This window comes from Loxodonta africana, unplaced genomic scaffold (genome assembly GCF_030014295.1).
Source record: "Loxodonta africana isolate mLoxAfr1 unplaced genomic scaffold, mLoxAfr1.hap2 scaffold_77, whole genome shotgun sequence".
NCBI classification, from domain to species: Eukaryota; Metazoa; Chordata; class Mammalia; order Proboscidea; family Elephantidae; genus Loxodonta; species Loxodonta africana.
This window is the reverse complement of record NW_026975506.1, coordinates 806,660-824,796: the sequence shown is the minus strand read 5'-3', so window position 1 is coordinate 824,796 and position 18,137 is coordinate 806,660. Positions and strand designations below refer to the sequence as shown.

General features: G+C 43.6%; 1 long non-coding RNA gene across 1 annotated transcript in view; it reads left to right on the top strand.

Moving 5' to 3' along the window:
* The window catches only part of LOC135230108 (uncharacterized), a 40,597-nt gene extending 26,241 nt beyond the window's left edge, over window positions 1–14,356 (top strand). The window contains exons 2-3 of the long non-coding RNA XR_010320759.1: window positions 9,812–9,972; window positions 13,882–14,356. This is a non-coding gene — a long non-coding RNA (uncharacterized LOC135230108). The remainder of the gene's footprint in view (window positions 1–9,811; window positions 9,973–13,881) is intronic.
* The last annotated feature ends 3,781 nt before the right edge of the window (window positions 14,357–18,137 follow it).

Below are 18,137 nucleotides of genomic sequence, written 5' to 3'. Positions count from 1 at the left end.
CTTAAGGATCAAGTTGGAGAGCATCTCATATTTTTCTCTTCTTTGGTGACTATGTACAAGATTAAGATGATCTGTTTTTTGCATGTTTGCTGGAACCTGCCTGAAAGTGGTCTCCCAAACCTGAAACCATTTGGCCATCGAGTTGATTCCTTCTTCTTAGGGAGATCTTGAACTACTGACCCATTTTGTATAGTGATTAAAGGCCATTTCTGGTGCCAATTTACTTAGAAAAATTTTCACTGCATGTTGTAGACTGCTAGGATGTCATCATTAAATATTACGCGGTTATCACTGTTTTCAGCCTCATCCAGGCCAATTAATCAATCCCAGATTTTCCATTTTCCGGAAGTCACGCTGCGTATCTACTCCTGGTACCAGTTCCCTTATCTAAGACTTATTTGCAAAGAAACATACAACCAAGCCTCCTTTGAGTCTATGATGTGAGAATACAGTCAGTCCCACATAATGTGACATCTTTGTAATTGTTCTTTTTAAGTGTTTCACATTTACTTTTTTTTTTTTCATTTCCCACCTATCTAGCAGTTTTAAAGTTGTGCATTTCAGGTTGAGGTCATTAGCTGGATTGACTCTGCGGGGCGGTGCAGTGCCCAGTTGCATCTGGGCATCAAGAAAAGGCGCCTCTAGAACTAGGAGGCCTGAGGCGGAGGGTGGGTGGTTGGGGGGTGGGGGCGGGGCAGGGCTGCACAGAGAGGGGCGCCCTGGGGGATGCGCGATGCCCAGGGCTGCCCCACCGCAAGCTCGCGGGCAGCAGGATGAAGCTCGCTTCAGGAGCCTTTTGCGACAGTCCCAGCCCACCCAGCCCTGCCCTGAACTCAGACCCACCAGGCTCACAGGTCGCACCAGAATAGGGGAAGCCTGAGGCCACAGAGAGCGAGACCCAGTGCACGCACCTGAGCCTGATCACAGCGCTTATGCTGGGATAGGAGGGCAGAGGAGGCATATGGGGACTTGGGTCCAGAGGATGACCCAGGGAAGGTGGGAGAGTTGAGGTCACCCTCTAACTCTGGGTCCGCACGTGGAGGCCCGAGGTTGCACTTCTGGGAGGAGAAGGCAAAGCCCCAGAGGCCACACTGTAGGTACACACACTGCACCCCCTTTCTCCCTCAGAAGGGCTCCCCAGGGAGGTCACCCCTAGTTTGGGGTGCAGCAGAGCCGACCCCGGTCAGGACTAGGGACTTTATTTTCTGCACTTTCACCACTGGCTTATAGTAGACTCCTTTCTCCATAGACTAAAGAAGAAATCATCAAAATAAGCTCAAAACTCCAGATTTGAGTTAAGGATCATAAATACAACTTCAGCGATAAATGCCTGTTTGGAGCCCAAGTTGCATTAAAAAAAAAAAAAATCCTGAACAAGACCCCAGAGGGAGTGATAGGAACCTCCCTCTTTTGCCACAGTCCCTCTGTGGCCCCAAGCTTTCTTATCTCCCACCTCCTAAGACTGTATCAACTGCTTTGAGAGTTTTAGAATAAAGATCCCCAGGAATATGGCTGCTCTCATTCAGTAAGGATTTCCCCAGTGCTGGATTAGACTAAATTCTGAGAATTCTCCAGAGGCTTCCGGGGCCTTCATACTGGACGGTCAACACACCAAGCTGCAGAGCTAATTCCTTTTTCCTGCAATTGGGCATGACCCCAGGGACATGACCCTGAGGGTGCTGACACTTCCTCAACCAATGACCCTCCCCCTGGGTTTCCCTCTGTCTGGGTCTCAGGATCAGTCAGGCCAACTTGTCCCCTCCAGAGAGTTTCTGTTGAAGGACACCTAAGCGGCACTATGGGTTTGTGCCCCCCACCCTGCAAACCTGCCTCCTCTGAGTGGGGTGAGGTGCTACTGAAACATTGAAACTAGCAGAAGCCACAGCCCATGGTGCTGGGAGAAAGCTGGGAGGGAGAGAGAAGTGGAGAGGCTATAAAGGCCCAGTTGTAAAGGTGAACTGGGGCCGGGATGCCCTGAAGCCAAAAAGCTGAATGGTCTCACACCTGCAGCTCCTGAGCCCATCTCTTCTTTCAATGGAGAAAGTCTTTCCCTGCTCTTACTCTGCTGGGCCGGAAGGGCCTTTGACTTTTAACATGAAGCAGCCTCCAGAGCCTCTTGGGGCAAGTGATGTCAAGGAGGCTCTGCCCAGTGCCCGCCCCCCCACCCCTCCCACTTGTCAGAGCACCAGGAATTTCAGTCTTCCAGGTCCTGGGCTGATCTAGTGACTTATAACAGGATTCCACTGGAACTCGAAACTTTGGAAGATGCGAAATACTAAAAAAAAAAAAAAATTTTTTTTTTCTCTTCACACAGCTGAACACCTGGTTCCTGGTCTTACTATACAAGTTTCATAGAGGATGCGAAGAGGAGTTTGGGTTTGACACCTGACATCTTAGCAGTGGTTCCTGTTTGTTTGGGAGGGAAGTGGTAAAAAGAAGGCAGCATCTACTACTTCCTTTTCCATGAGTCTCAGAAAATCCTCCTGAAGACCCTCTCAGGTCCCAAGGACTGATGGGAAATCCCTTGGTTTATTCTTAAACTTTGCCCTTGAGGCATATTTTGTTGATGACCACATATAAAATATTGTCCTCTCAAGGATGCACTCTAATTCTTACCTAGACTTGATGCAGAATGAGTATATATGAAAACTAAAGTTGGTTCTTAAGCAAGGGATTATCTCTCAGAGAAGGTCCATGGGAAGGTTCATACCAACTTCTGTGGTACTGATATTGCTCCAAGGAGCCCTGGTGGTACAAAAGTTAAGTGCTCGGCTGCTAACCGAAATGTTAATTGTTTGAACCTACCCAGAGGCTCTAAGGAATAAAGATCTGGCAGCCTGCTCCCGTTAAGATTACACACCAGTAAACCCTATGGGGACAATTCTCCTTTCACACCGGGCCACGGTGACTCAGAAATCCCCTCGATGGCACCTAGCAAAAACAACAGGAAGACATTGCTCCCGATGTGCTTGAAATGCCTCTCTGGGGAAGGCCTTCAGAGCTGGCTCATGGCCACATGGGAATTGAGACTCATTTTTTTGTTTCCACGACTTATTTTGGGTCCAAAAATTTATTTTCCAGTTTATTCACCAGACTTGAATACAGCCAGCTCTCAGATATTGTCAAAATTAATTCCTTTCTCTAATAATGATTTGCCACCAAGAGTGTATTCCAGTCAAGAGACTGGAAAACCTTTCCAAAGAGGCACGTCCAGCGCCATGTTGTGCAGTGACTACAGTGTTGACATAGTATATTTATCCACATAGTTCCCACGTTTTCTGCTTTCCTGAAATATGAATGAAATTCCAAGTCTACCACCTGAACCACTTTTCTCAGTGTTTCATTTAGCAGAAGTCTGGTGGTGATGAATTCTCTCAGTTTTCCGTCCCCTAAGAATGGCATTACTTTTGCTTTACTCCCGAAGGTATGACTGGGTATAGAATTATATATCTATGTAGATTAATATTTCCCTCTTTGTGTTGAAAAAATGTTGTTTCACAATCTTTTGGCTTCCATGGCTTCTGATAATGACTATAGAGTTATTTGAATTATTTTTCCCATTTGAAATGTGTTGTTTTCTGTCTAACTTCTTCCTGAGTATTTTCTTGGTCTTTGTTATTCTGCCATTGATTATGATATATCGTATTTTTATGCAAATAATGCATGTTTTATGTATATTTTTTCTTTTTTTGTCAACTGCATTTCCCCCTCCCAGGTATTGTCATAAGCACAGTACGCCGTTTTCTTTTTTACATGTCACTGTAAAAGAATTCATATAGTGTGCTTAAAATATTTTCATAATAATATGTTATTGCGGTATATAATTCCTTAAATTTAACTCGTTGGGGTTTGCTGAGCTTCTTGAATCTGTAAGTTCATGTCTTTCACGAAATTTGGAAAGTGTTAGTATTTCTCCTAATACTTTTTTCTGCATCACACATTTTCTCCATGTCTTCTGGAGTTCCAATAAAGAAATAGGGTTTTGGTCTAGTTTTTGAGGCTCTGCTCATCTTTTTCTGTATTTTTTCTCTGTTTTCAGAATAAATATTTTCTATTGATCTACTTCCAACTCAGTTTTTTTCTCTGTCATCACCATTCTGCTTTTGAAACTATCAAATGAATTTTTCATTTCTAGCATTGCATTTTTAGCATGTAAAATTTTCCTTTGCAAATAGCCACTATCTTTCCACGTATTTAAAAAATGTCCCTGTTATTTCTTGGAGCATGATTAGAATAGCATTTTAAAATACGTGTCTTAAGATTTCAAAACTGTAAGTCTTGCTTAAATGTTATGGAAAAACAAAATGTTAATTTTGTTTTTTTTAGCATTCAATTGACCCAGATATGTTCATGCTGCAAGTTCTGTCCTGTTTTTGTATTCTGTGGCTCACATCTTCGTTCAATTTTTGAAGCCTTTGCGGTGATACTCGGGTCTAATCTACATGAGTGCCACCCAGACTGGAATCTTGATGGCGTTGTAACCCCTAGTGAGGCTCTTAAAGGATTTGATAGTGCTTCTTAGGGTCAGGGCAAGGCATATGCATCTGGGGGGATGGGTGGTGAACCAGGAGTTCATAGCAAGTTTGAAGAATCTCTTTCTTGTGCCGCTTCCTCTCTATTTCTCTGATGCTCTCTGAGCTCTGAAGGAGTGCTTTCTTGGCCCACTGGTAGGAATCCTGTGGCTTTAATCTCCTCATTCTGTCGTGCACATAAGCGACTGATTCTGCCTATGGGGCCAAAATACTCCACAACCGGCCCAAAGGCTGGCAGCATGAGTCTGTCAAGAAGCGTCTCAGAAGACTAGCCTGGTGATCTGCTTTCGAAAAGTCACACCCTTTGAGGCAGAACTGACTAAATGCCAACAGCAGACAGGGAGAGAGAAAACGTAATGGAGCTTCCTCCACACTCTTGGGCCCTTACATACTCTGGTCAGAGAGAAGGAATCTGTTCTTCCAGAGTTTTAAGTTTCTTCCCACCTGCCGACTTGCCCACCTCTCTCCTTTATGGACCCTCTATCCCATTTGATATGAGAGAGGGCTTCTCTTGGAGCTGTTTCTGTGCACAGCTGGTATGCAGTTACATGATTTGGACTCATTTAATTTCAGCCTCTGGAATGTTTATACTTTATGTTCTGGTTTCCTACCACTGCCAACCACTTCCTTTGCAGAGTCCTGAGATAGCGGCCCATGCATTTGTCCAGATACTTAGTTGTCACATACCAGTATAGCCGCTGGGGGAAGTGTTGGTTGTGGTAAGGGGGGGAGGGACTGTACACTGAAGGAGCTGCAAGATCTGGCTGCCTTGTGTGAGCAGGACGGGGGTGTGCTGAGGATGGGTGCTGAAGGTGCTGAGTCAAGGGGAGTTTAATATAAAGTTGGGTCAAGGACAGTTTGTTGATATGGGGGAACTCTCTCCTAACAAGGATTTATCGCCATAGCAAGGGCTCTAGAAATGGGTCTCGTAAGCTGTGGCATTGTTCTTCGATGCTTGGAAAAGGCAATGGCCCACTATCTACGAAATAGAAATGCCAGACCTGCTGTGTCAGATGTGGGAAGATGAGGCAAAAGTCTCCAATATGTGGCCGTGGCAGAGTTAGTTTCTATAAGACCATTTCTTGGCGGTCCTGAAGGACACCCATTTCATCAAAATAATAAGGAATGCAGAGATGAGGGGAGCAGCAACAACACTGAACTTACTGATATCTGTCTTCTCCAGGGGGTCCCTGGGTGCCACAAACAGTTCAGTGCTCAACTACCAGCTGAAAGGTTGGCAGTTTGAACCCACCAAGGGGTGCCTCAGAAGACAGGCCTGGTGATCTCCTTCTAAAGGGTCACAGCCTTGGAAACCCTATTAAGCAGTTGTACGCTGCACACATGGGGTTGTCATCAGTTGGAAATGACTTGACAGCAACAAACGACAACAACAAACGACAACAATTCTCTATTGGCTGAGATTGTTCATGGGAGCTGGGCTACCTCATACCAATATAAGTAATGGGATCCCAGCCCAACAGAGGCCAGGTAGAAGTACTTAACTGTCAGAAACAAGTTGTGTGTGATTACAACAACGGTCAGCAGGTCAGAGTATTAGTTACCTATTGGGGCATAATAGATTATCCCCAAACTTAGCAGATGAGAGATAAATGGAAAAATATTCAATTCATGCTGATAAATTTGGAACTAGACAAAGATTTTGGTAAGACTCAACATACTTTTAAGGTGAAGGGTTAAACTAGAAAATTTAAATAACTGGTATAAGTATAAAAACAGATTTTCAAAATAATGATATAATTGCATACCCGAATAAAAGACAAATACATCAAAATTAAGGGTTTCTGTCCCATGTGGACATAAGAGACTAAAATTAGCAAGGGTGGGAAAGGCTGGTCGTTCTCTTTCGCCTATTACTTGACTGTAGCAAACTGTGTCCAAAACTATAAAATATTTAGGGGAACATTGTTTTGACCGGAGCAGCGAAGGACATATATAAAGAAAACTAATGTATTAACGTAAATAAAACAAAACCTGAATATGTGCAAAAAAATATGCCATATTTCCAAGTGGGAAGCCTTGTTAATCAAATGGAGGTTCCCAAAACTAACACATAAATGGATTGCATTTCCAATTAGAATATTCGGGTAGTTGTTTTTTAATTGTATACATTAATCATAAGCTACAAGTAGTACAATAGATAACAAAGAATGTTGTTGCTGGAGCCTTGGACAAGATGTTTGACTCACAGCCGTCCCGTCTGACTGCCCAGTAGGCCTTTATAGGCCGTAATCTTTATGGGAGCGGACCGCCAGGCCTTTCTCCCTCAGAGCCACTGGGTGGGTGCGACCTGGCAGCCTTTCTTTCAATTAGCAGTCAAGCACTTAACCATTGCAACACCAGGGCTGCATTACCAAAGAATAGACAAGAAAAACCTGAAATAACAGGATAGTAACAGGTGTCTACCTCATCAAGTAACAGAACAAATCAATATTACATAGCATACAAACTGACAGGTAGACAACTGAAATAGAAAACCTACTAGGAAATCACAGTAACTATTCATAAAAAAAAAAAAAAGGTGGTGTGAAAATCATATTTATTTAATAAATGGTGCTGACTCAACTGATTGTTCTGGAGGACAAAGCTTGCAAAAATGTGATACACAAGTCATAGATTTGGAAAATTATGTGAAATGTAGATGACCAGGATTAATAACAGTTTATATTTTACACAGAAGGATAAAAGTTAAGCACTTGAAAAATGAGCAGTGAATTCAAACAGATCGTTCACAGCAAATCCACATGCCCAATAAACATAGTCCAAGTTGCTCAAAAACACTGGTAGATAAGAAAATATCAAAGTCCCAGTGAAACTGGCACAATTTAAAAATCAACACCATCTATAGCTGGCTGGGCTGTGGGGAGAAGGAAACCCTGAGACATGGCTGGAGAGGTGCATTAGGACAGCCTCTAGGGGAAAGACATGGCCATGGCTCTGTACTTTTAACATTCTTTGAACTGGAAATCTCACTCTGTGGAGTCTACTCCACATAAGCGAATCCTGTACTATACAAAGGATGTTTATTATTGATGCTGACAAAACATTGACTGTCCATTGGTGGTGAAATGATAGAGAATATATGGTAGAGCTACATCATCAATAACATAGGAAGTCATTAGAATGAAAAAGAGTTGTAGTAGTTAAGTAGGAGAAATCTCTGTGAAGTATTATGGAAGTTTACTGAAAAAATCAAGGTGCAGAAAAGTATATATAAAATGAGCACATTTGGGTAGAACAATAACAATTGAACATATTTGAATACCTGTTTACATGTATGTGTGTGTATAAATGAACAGATGATGGTACATGTATGTGTGCGTGTGCTTGTTTAAGCAAGGATAAGATAGACTACTTACCATATGGTCGAAGTGAATTACCTTGGATTCACTTGTGGGAAAGAACAGGGGGTGGAAAGCTAGAACATGCAGGAAGAGTGGACTGAAAAAGCATGGGTGATAATGTGTTTCCATTTCACTAGTGTTATGTATGAGACAAACAAATCTGTCTTGAAAGAAGCTGGAATGTTCCTTAGAAGCAAGGATGGCTTTAGACATGTTATCAGAAGGGACCAGTCCCTGGAGAAGGACACCATGCTTGGTAAAGCAGAGGTCCAGCGAATAAGAGGAAGACCCTCAGTGAGATTGACTGACACAGTGGCTACAACAGTGGGTTCAAATATAGCAACCATTATGAGGGTTGCCCAGGACCAGGCAGTGTTTTGTTGTGTTGTGCATAGGGTCGCTGTGAGTCAGAGCCAACTCGATAGCACCTAACAACATGTCTAAGTCTAGATAAAGTGTACTAAAATTGTTATTATCCATTTAATTTATGTGTGTAACTTAGAAGACATAAAAATATAGTTAATGCTATATCTAATGACTTACAGAGAGTCAAGATAGAATGTCAAGGGAAAGAAGGGGCAAGAGCAATGTGGGTAGAGTGTGACCAAGTTTCCATAAAAGCAAACACCCCATCAGATCTACTTGTGTACCTGTGACTGTGTATACATGTCACAGCAGAGAAACCTAGGGAAGGATACACGTGTCTATTAACTTTGGATACCTTGGGGGAGCAGGAGCAAAATATGAGGGTGGGACTCTGCATGTTAACTTTTTCATTATACAAATTTGTATTCTTAGACATGTAATAAAAAAGAATTTCATAGCTTTGGAAATTAGTAAATGACATAGACATATATTTTTAAATAGGTGAAAATTCTCTATGACAGACAAAGGTTTTAATCACTGAAAGGAGAGCATACCACAGACAGTAATAATCACAATCAGTGGATTTCTTGCATGTTCTTGGAGCCAATGTGCTCTTCTGGTGTCGGTAACTAGAAATGACCAAAAATAATTTGGGGAAGTCAATCACCTCTTGCAAACACACGTCCACAGCTAAATGAAGGAGAATGGACACCATGTGCAATTCACTAGGTAACTCATGTGCCTCTAGAAGATTCTCTTTCCCGGATATGCTGCCACTACTTCCTCCCCACCTTGCCACACCGAATAACCCACCCTTGTGCATTCTAGGCCCTTTTCAGGACTGAGCTTAGATGACATCAACTGAGAAGATAGTTGATGAATAGAAGAGAGTTTGATGAAAAGATTTCAGAAAACAGTACCTCCCCAACCAGCCTCTCCCCACCCTGGGAATGCCAACCTCTCCCACTCTGATACCTCTGAGAATCTCTGATTTTCCTTTTGGATCCTTAGGAGACTGCTGAATTCACCTGTCCTGAAAGCCTTCACTGCCCTCTACCTCTGACGCTGTTCCAGCAGGAGCTGTCTCTGTCACTCTGAGAAATCCACACAGGACAGCCTGCGGTCGGAGGTGCTCATTCTGGAGGTCCTGCCCTCCCTGCCTGTGTCCCCGAAGGCTTCCCTGTGACAGTAGAGGTCTCATCTTCCAGGGAGATGGCTACGCCCCTGTCATGTTCAGACCTGGGACCTGATGCTACAGCTGAGATTTGGGCTTTTCTGTCCACTACTTAGTCTGGGCCTGAATCTGCCCCTTCCCACCCTCACCTCTGATCACCTGTGTTCTTGCTGTTCTCTCTGGGTTTACAAGCCTGCCCTCTGCTTCTTTCATCTGAGTCAACCTTTTTCTTCAGTTCTTTGACCTCAGGACATGTCAGGTTAGACCACAGAAAGAAGAAAAAATATTAGCAAGTTTCATTAACATGTGGAAAACCTGAAAGAATAGCTTGATTTATTGGAGAGGAAAAAGTTCCAAAGCTCTACTCCTTACTTTAGGACATGCTAAATACAGAAAATATCCTGCAAGCACTGGATCAACTCTTATCCAGAAATGGAAAACACCCAGGAGGATTTTGCTACACCAGCTCCCCCTTCCACTCCCCTAATCCTAATCGTAAACCCAAATTCACCCTGTGAGGACAGAAGACATGACTGGGGTGAGCTCCTTTTCCTCCACCCCGCCCTCCTGTCCTCCTCCCAAGCCCTGCTTCTTTCTCTGCCTGCAGGCTGCTGGGAAGGGACCCAGAGGCCTTGGTTTAGGGCTTTATGTTCACTGCTCACCTGCGGGCAGGTTCCGCACAGTCTGCGGCTTCTCTGATTCCTTCTCCTGCAAAGAACTCAGTGACACCCCATGACCGTCACACCTCCCTTAGAGCTGTCCTTGCAGGGACCCCTCAGCCTCCCAAGTCCCACTGAAATCCCATTTCCCTTTCCCTAATTATGCTATGCTCATCCTCAGAGTTCTGAGACCTCATCATCCAGGTGAGGCCTGTCCTCTCCTCTTCTGGGCCAGGGGAGCCTCTGAGGGGACCTGGTGTCTGCGGTCAGCCATCTGGGGCTTCCTCCATCCAGATCCTCCTAGGGTTGGAGCTCTCTGTGTACTCGGGGTGGGAGGGTGGGGATCTTCCAGGGGAGCTGGGTTAAACAAAACTGAATGGAGGTCTCTCCTGAAGGGCCCACACTTCCAGCCCAAAGGCCCTGCTCCTCCTAGTCCGGGGGTGCTAGAGGGTCTTCTGGTGCTTCCCGCTCTGGCCTTGGTGCTGCACCTGCACCCTCTGTAGCCTGAACTTCTGCCTCTGCAGCCTCTCCAGCTGGTCCCTCAGCCTCTTTAGCTCCTCTCTCTGCTTCTCCAGCTGCTCCTCCAGGTGCCTGCAGACCACACTCTCCCTCACCTCCCTCTTCTTGGCGGCCATCAGGCAGCGTCTGCCCACCTGGCGGCAGCATTCGGGCCTACAGGGGACTGAGGGTGGAATCTGGAAGGCATTATGCTGAGTGAAATTAGTCTGTCGCAAAACGACAAATACTGTATGAGACCACTATTGTAAGAACTCATGAAAAAGTTTAAACGCAGAAGAAAACATTCTTTGATGGTTAAGAGTGTGGGGAGTGAGGGAGAAGAAAATTCACTAACATTGTGAAAATGTCAGTTCTACCCAAAACCATCTACAGATACAATGCAATCCCAATTTCAATTCCAAAGACAGTTTTTTTAACAGTAACTGTAGACAAATATCATCTTAGGTGAAGGGAAGGACAACGCACAATACAGAGGAAGTCAGCACAACTGGACTAAACTAAAAGCTAAGAAGTTTCCTGATCACAACCAAATACTTTGAGGGACAGGAGAGCAGGGGCGGTGGTCTGGGGACCATGGATTCGGGGGACGTGTAGGTAATTGGCATAAGGAAGTTTATTAAGAAAATGTTCTGCATCCAGTTTTGGTGAATGGCATCCAAGCTAGTAAACAGCCATCTAAAATTCAGAGATAAGAGGTTTGGGAGAAACCACAGCCCATCACACTCCGTTATCATTCCCTGAACTCACATTTCTCTTTCCAATAGAATGGTAACCTCTTTGAAGGCAGGGAAAACTTTCAATTCATTTTTATTACATACTTATTATTAAGTTTCCCCCAATCCTCCCAACACCTCCAAAAGCTGCCATGTTTGTCTTGTTTAGGTTCAAACTGGGCCCTCGAAACTGAACAATGTCAGCAATGATGTCACACAAGTGTTATGGAAGCCTTGGTGCTCACTCAGATCCAACTGCTCTTTGGAGAGGTTGTCGATCTGAGGTCTCCTGTGGGAGAGCAACTTAAGCTACCAGTTCACAGAGAGTGATTCCTCAGTTGGAGTTCCCAACTCGTGAGAGCTTGGAACAGAGGGGTGAACATCCTTTGGGGGACCTTTTTTTTTTTTTTTTGGTTTACCTTCACCCAGTCAGGATGAAATGGCAATATGGGAAGGAGAAACCTCTAAGACTCGAGGTAGGGGTGGGAGAAAAATTCTTCCTGATTGACAGGAGGTGTGTGGCAAAGAGTCTGATTTCACCAGACAAGATTTGGAGACAAGATATGGATTTTGAGTGAGGAGATGAAGTGGCTCTCCCAGAGAAAGTACTTGCTGTCATTTAGTAGACAACAAAACAGTGATATGAATAAAGGAATGAGTGAGTGAACCAAAGAACACTACTGTAACTCTAAGGGCCTTTCTGAGCAGGCACAGACTAGCTACTCAATTGTTCAGGCTTGGGAACCTCCTATGTTGAGGAAGCCACTGGGCAACTGGGACGGGGGTGAAGGGTGTTTAGGGAGATCAGTTATTCATTTGTATCATATTTTCAAATAAGATTGAATTAATATGTCATGTCAGGAATAACGAAAGAAGTAAAATTTCTCAGGAGCTTATGAAAGTGGGTGGCGTGAGGAAGCACTGTGTCTGTACCACTGTGAACTATGCTGTCCCAGCCTGGGCTTGGGCGGAAGACCCCATCCCCCTAGATCCAGGGAATCCCCTTCTCCTCTTCCAAGGCTTAACACCCAGTCACAGCAAAGCCTCACTTCAAGATAGCATTTTAAATTCCTACTCTACTTAATTTAAAGTATAGGTCAAGGAGGTAAAGGTGCCTAGGTGATGCAGTTTGTGCTCGACAGCTCACCTAAAAGTAGGAGTACTGGGAGGAAAAGTCCTGGCGATCTGCTTCTCTTAAGATTACAGTCAAGAAAACCCAATGGAGCAGTTCTACTCTGAAACACATGGGGTCGCCACAAGTCAGAATCGACTTCATGGCAACTGACAACAACAAACTGAACCTGACCTTCTGTGGTTCCTAATTGTACACCCTTTCATCAGCCAGTGTCTGCCCTCCTCCATCTTTTCAGCTGCTTGCCCATGCTGCCCTGGACCGCCCCAGCCCTGTTTCCTGTTTCCTCCTTGGTCCTCTGCCTGGCCGCTAACTTGCTTCTGAGAGCTTTCACTACTTTCCACCCCACACCACACTCACACACCCAACCTGGCTCCGTCTGTTTTCTCTCTTCATCCTGAGGTCTCGAATCCTTCCCTCATGTTCAGAAATGTACATAGATAGACCTTATGTTGACACGTACAACCCTCCTAGACAAACACAGGTGAGGTGGTTGTGTCTTAGCCTCTCAGGTTTGTGGCGTCAAGGCTTTCGGCCAAACATATGTTTTCTGCATCACTCTGAAGTCACTCATCTAATAAGGACATTTAAGGGGCTACTGTTCAATTGTTTTCAAGAGGAAACAATTTTAACCTATTACTGTGGCTTGGTTAAGAAGGGTACAAGGAAGAGGTATACCTGTCAGGGTCTTAACTAAATATACAAATTATTCTCTAACTTTTAAGTATAATTCCTTCTATGAAAGACTTCCCTTAAAAAGAGGTGAAAATTTCTCCCATTTGCGTGTTTAAATTTACTAAGAAAATCACTTTCATAGGAAACTCCTTTTGGAGAAGTCACAAAATATTATAAAAGTTCAAGAAAATGAGGTCATTCTCATGTTCCAAAGGAGCAAATTCACTGAACATTCAGCAAATAAAGGGGGGAGGGAGCACATTGGATGATCTTCTATTTACAAATATAAAATCCCAAGACATGTTATAGTGTTTTTAGAGTAAACATTTTTGTTATAAGGTACTACTATCATTAGTGTCATTGTGCCCAGGGGATTCTGTCTCCCACAGCAGCGCCCCCAAGGGGAGTGAGGGGTCCCAGGACAGAGGGAGAATTGATGAGAGGATGGTGGTGATGGACAGGCCCCAGGGATCCCTAAGACCAAATCCTTGGGCTCATAGATGAGTCTTCCCAAGACCCAGAGATCAGTCTTCCCAAGGCCCAGACTCGATAATGAGCAGAAAAGGCCAAGTTTCAGCCACAACAGCAAGTATTAGGAACTGGGAAACCCTGGAGGTGCCAGGGGTATGTCCTTCCCTCGGTGATGAGACCCCAAGTGGCACAGGGAAGCCCTCAGGGGCAAGGAAGGAAGGGCAGAGCCTCCAGGACAGGCATTTCCAACCACAGGCTGCCCTGTTTGTACTTCTCAGAGTGACAGACTCTCCTGCGAGGGACAGGGTCAGAGACGGAGGAAGCGAGGGCTTTCAGGCGAGGTGAATTCTGAAGTCTCCTGATGATCAAACAGAAAGCCCTGGATGATCAGAGGTACAAGAGAGTGAGGGGGCTGGCATTCCCACAGTGGCCATAGGCTGGCTGAGGGGGTCCTACTGTCCCTGGAGCTATTGGTCAAAATATTTTTCCTTAAAAGCTGCATCTTTCCAGTTAACTTCCTCTATGTTCAGTCCAGGAAAAGGTGTAGCATGCAAAGGGTACGTTTTCCAGCAGAGCAACAAGTGGAAGGAAGTGGTAGTGGCATATCAGGGAAAGAGAATCTTCTAGAGGCACATGAGTTACCTAGTGAACTGCATGTGGTGTCCAGCCTTCCTCCTTTATCTGTAGACATGTACTTGCAGGAGATGTTTGAGGAGTAACTTCATGGACCCTTACAAAATTCTCGCTGGTCATTTCCAGGTGTAGAGACCAGAAGAGCTCATTGTCTCCAAGAACAAGCATGAAATCTGCTGGGTCTGACTGTTGAGCAGTCTGTGGTGTGCTCTTCTTCCAGTGATTAAAATCTTTGTATCTGTTGTTAAAGATATTTTCCCCGTTCAAAAAAAAAAATCCAACAAAATGTTTTTAAAATAATGTATCTATGATGATGTTTATCAACTTTCAAAGCTCTGAAAGTCTTTTGTATAACACCTCTAAGGGTACAGATTTGTATAATGAAAAAGTTACAGTCATGGTCCCACCCTCATATGTAATTTGGTCCTGCACCCCCAAGGCGTCCAATGTTAATAGACACGTGTATCTTTCCCTATGTTTCTCAGCTGGGACCCATACACACAGTCACAGGTTCACAAGTAGATCCCCTGGTTTGTTTGCTCTAATGGAAATTGGGTCATACTCTACCCACGGTGCTCTGTAAATTGCTGATTCCCTGAAGGTCATTAGGTATGGCACTAACACTGCCTTTTTGGGTCTTCTAAGATTGAACTCATATTTACACATAAAGCATTTAAATAGATGAGAACAATTACTGTATACACTATCTAGACTCATACATAGCACTACTACAGTGGAAACACATATCACCAGTGCTTTCTAAGTCCGCTCTTCCTGCATGTTCTAACTCCCCCGCCCCCACCAGTCCTTTTCCAGAAGTGAATCCCAGGTAATTCAGGTTAACAATGTGGTAAGTACTCTCTCTTGCCCTTGCTTATACGAGCACACACAGACACAAATGTATCTTCGTCTGCTCCTTTACACACTCACATAAACACAAACAGGTATTCAAGCATACTCAAACAATTGCTATTGCTTTACCCTAATGTGCTCATTTTATACAGACTTCTCTGCACCTTCATTTTCTCCTTCAATAATACTTCACAGAGATTTCTCCTGTTTAACTACCAGAGTTCTTTTTCATTCTAATGACTCAAACTTTATTGATTTAGCTCTACCATAAATGATCTATCTTTCCACCATCCATGGCAGTCGATTTTGCCGTTATTAACAATAACCGTCCTTTGTATACTAGAGGATTTGCTTCCATGGGATAGATTCCAAAGGGTGAGATTTCTAGGTCAAAGAATGTTTCAAAATTACAGAGCCATGTCCGTGTCTTTCCCCTAAAGGCTGTCATAACGCCCCTTTCCAGCCATGTCTGAGGCACCCTTCTCCCCACAGCACCCCCCGGCCCCAGCCATAGGTGGTGTAGATTTTTAAATTGTGCCAGTTTCACTGGGACTTTGATATTTTCTTCACTACCAGTGTTTTTGAACAACTTTGATTATGCTTATTGGCCATTCGTATTTGCTCTGAACGGTCTTTTGAATTCATTGCTCATTTTGCAAGTCCTCAATTTTTGTCTTCCTTGTATAAAATGGAAATAGTTGTTAATCCTTATCACCGACATTTCCCATAATTTCCCAAATCCATCGCTGATGTATCACATTCTTAGAAGTTTTTTTTTTTTTTTTTTTTGCCCAGAATGATCAGTTGAGTCAGCAGCATTTATAAGATAAACCATAATTTTCGTGAGTTGAAATACCACCTCTGTATTAACGGTTATTATGATAATCTTTGTGGATTCGCTACTTCGTTTCCTTGGTCTAGCTTTCAGTTCCTATGCTATGTAATATTTGTTCCGTTAGTTGATGAAGCAGCCTCCTTCTTTTTCATGTTTTTGTTGTCTGTTCTTTCGTATCTGTTATACTATTTGCATTTTAAGATTACTGTATACAATTCAACAAATAACTAGGTAAATATTCTAATGGGAATTGCAATACATTTGTATGTTGATTTTGGGGGACTGTCATTGATTAAACAAGACTTCCCATTTGATAAAACATATTTTTTGCATTATTAAGGTTTAATTTTATTTCCTCCTCTACTTCAAATAGGCTCTTTTCTGTTCCAGTCAAAACAACGTTTTCCTAAGTAGTTTATGGTTTTGGACACAATTTGATGCAATCATGTAGTAAAGAAAATTGTCTTTATTCCTCCCACCCTGAAACTTCCAATTTTGGGCACTGTGTCTAGATTGGAGAGAAGTCATTGATTTTGGTATATTTGGCTTGTCAGTTTACCAAAATTTTTATCCTCATTTTCTAGGTATGCAATTATATTATCATCATAAAAAGAAGAAAATCTGTTTTAATATTTAATTCATTCCTTAACTTTTCTAGCTCATTAATTCACCTAGAAAAGTATGTTGGGTCATAAAAGTAATAACAGTATATTTGTCTACTTCCAAATTTTATTAGCATGAATGGAGTATTTTTCCATTTATCTAATATCTAGTATGTTTTATGATAATTTTTTATGCCCCAGTAGATAATATATTGACCTGCTGACCGTTACAGTAATGACATACACCTTGTTTCTGATAGTTAAGTGCTTCCACCTGGCTTCTGCTGCTCTGGGACCCCATTATTCCCATTGCTACTAGGCAGCTGTCTCCTACCGACAACCTAAGCCTCCAGAGGACAGACATCGCTAAGTTTCACTTTGCTGCCGCTCCCCTCCACCGTGCATTCCTTATTGTTCTGATGAGAGGAGTGTCCTTCAGGACTTCTCAAAAATGGTCTTAAGAAAACTCACTCTGGATGTCCATGTATTGGAGACTTTCCCCCCATTTTTCAACATCTGACACAGCAGTAACGGCATTTTGATTTCATAGAATGTGGACCATTGCCTTTTCCAAGCTTCCAAGCGCAATCCCTGTAGCATATTAAACCCATTTCCAGAACCCCCACAATGGCAATAAATCCTTTTTAGGAGAGAGTTCCCCCCATATCAACAAACTCTTCTTGACCCAACTTTACATTAAACTCCCCTTGACTCAGCACCTTCAGCACTCGTCCCTCAGCACACCCCGGTCCTGCTCACACAAGGCAGCCAGGTCTTGCAGCTCCTTCAGTGTACAGTCCCTCCCCGCAACCACAACCAACACTTCCCCGGTGGCTATGCTGGTATCTGACAACTAAGTATCTGGACAAATGCATGGGATGCTATCTCAGGACTCTGCAAAGGAAGTGGTTGAAGGTGGCTGGGGGAGGAAACCAGAACATAAAGTATGAATATTCCAGAGGCTGAAATTAAATGAGCCCAAATCTCATAACTACACTCAGGTTGTGGATAGAAATAGGCCCAAGACAATCCTTCTTTCTCTCATGCGGGGGGAAGACGGTCTGTAAAGGAGAGAGATGGGCAGGCAGGCAGAGGGGCAAACACCTAATACTCTAAGTCCAAAGAGTGTAGAGGAACCTCTGTTACGTTTTCTGTCTCTTTCATACCATTATTTGGCCCCATAGACAGACCCAGTCACTTAACCGCGTGGCAGAATGAAGAGATTAAAGCCCCAACATTCTTGCCAGTGGACCGGGGAGGTAGCCCCTCAGAAGGCAGAGAGCCTCAGAGAGATAGAGAGGAAGCAGCTCAAGACAGGGATTTCATAAAGTCGCACATAAAGTCACCTCTAAGTTGACTCGATGGCAATGGGTAAGTTGCACATGCATAGATCTGATCCTAAGAAGCATTGTAAACCTTTGAGCACTGTATTATGGGTTAGAACACCATCTAGGTCCCAGACTGAGTGGCACTCACATAGATAAGTCCTCAAAATATTTTCGTCCTCTTAAGCTTTGAAAACTCAAAAGACATTTGAGCCACAGCATACAGGAGATGAGACAGAACTTGCAGCCTGAACATAACTGGGTCTATTTCTTGCTAAAACAAGCAA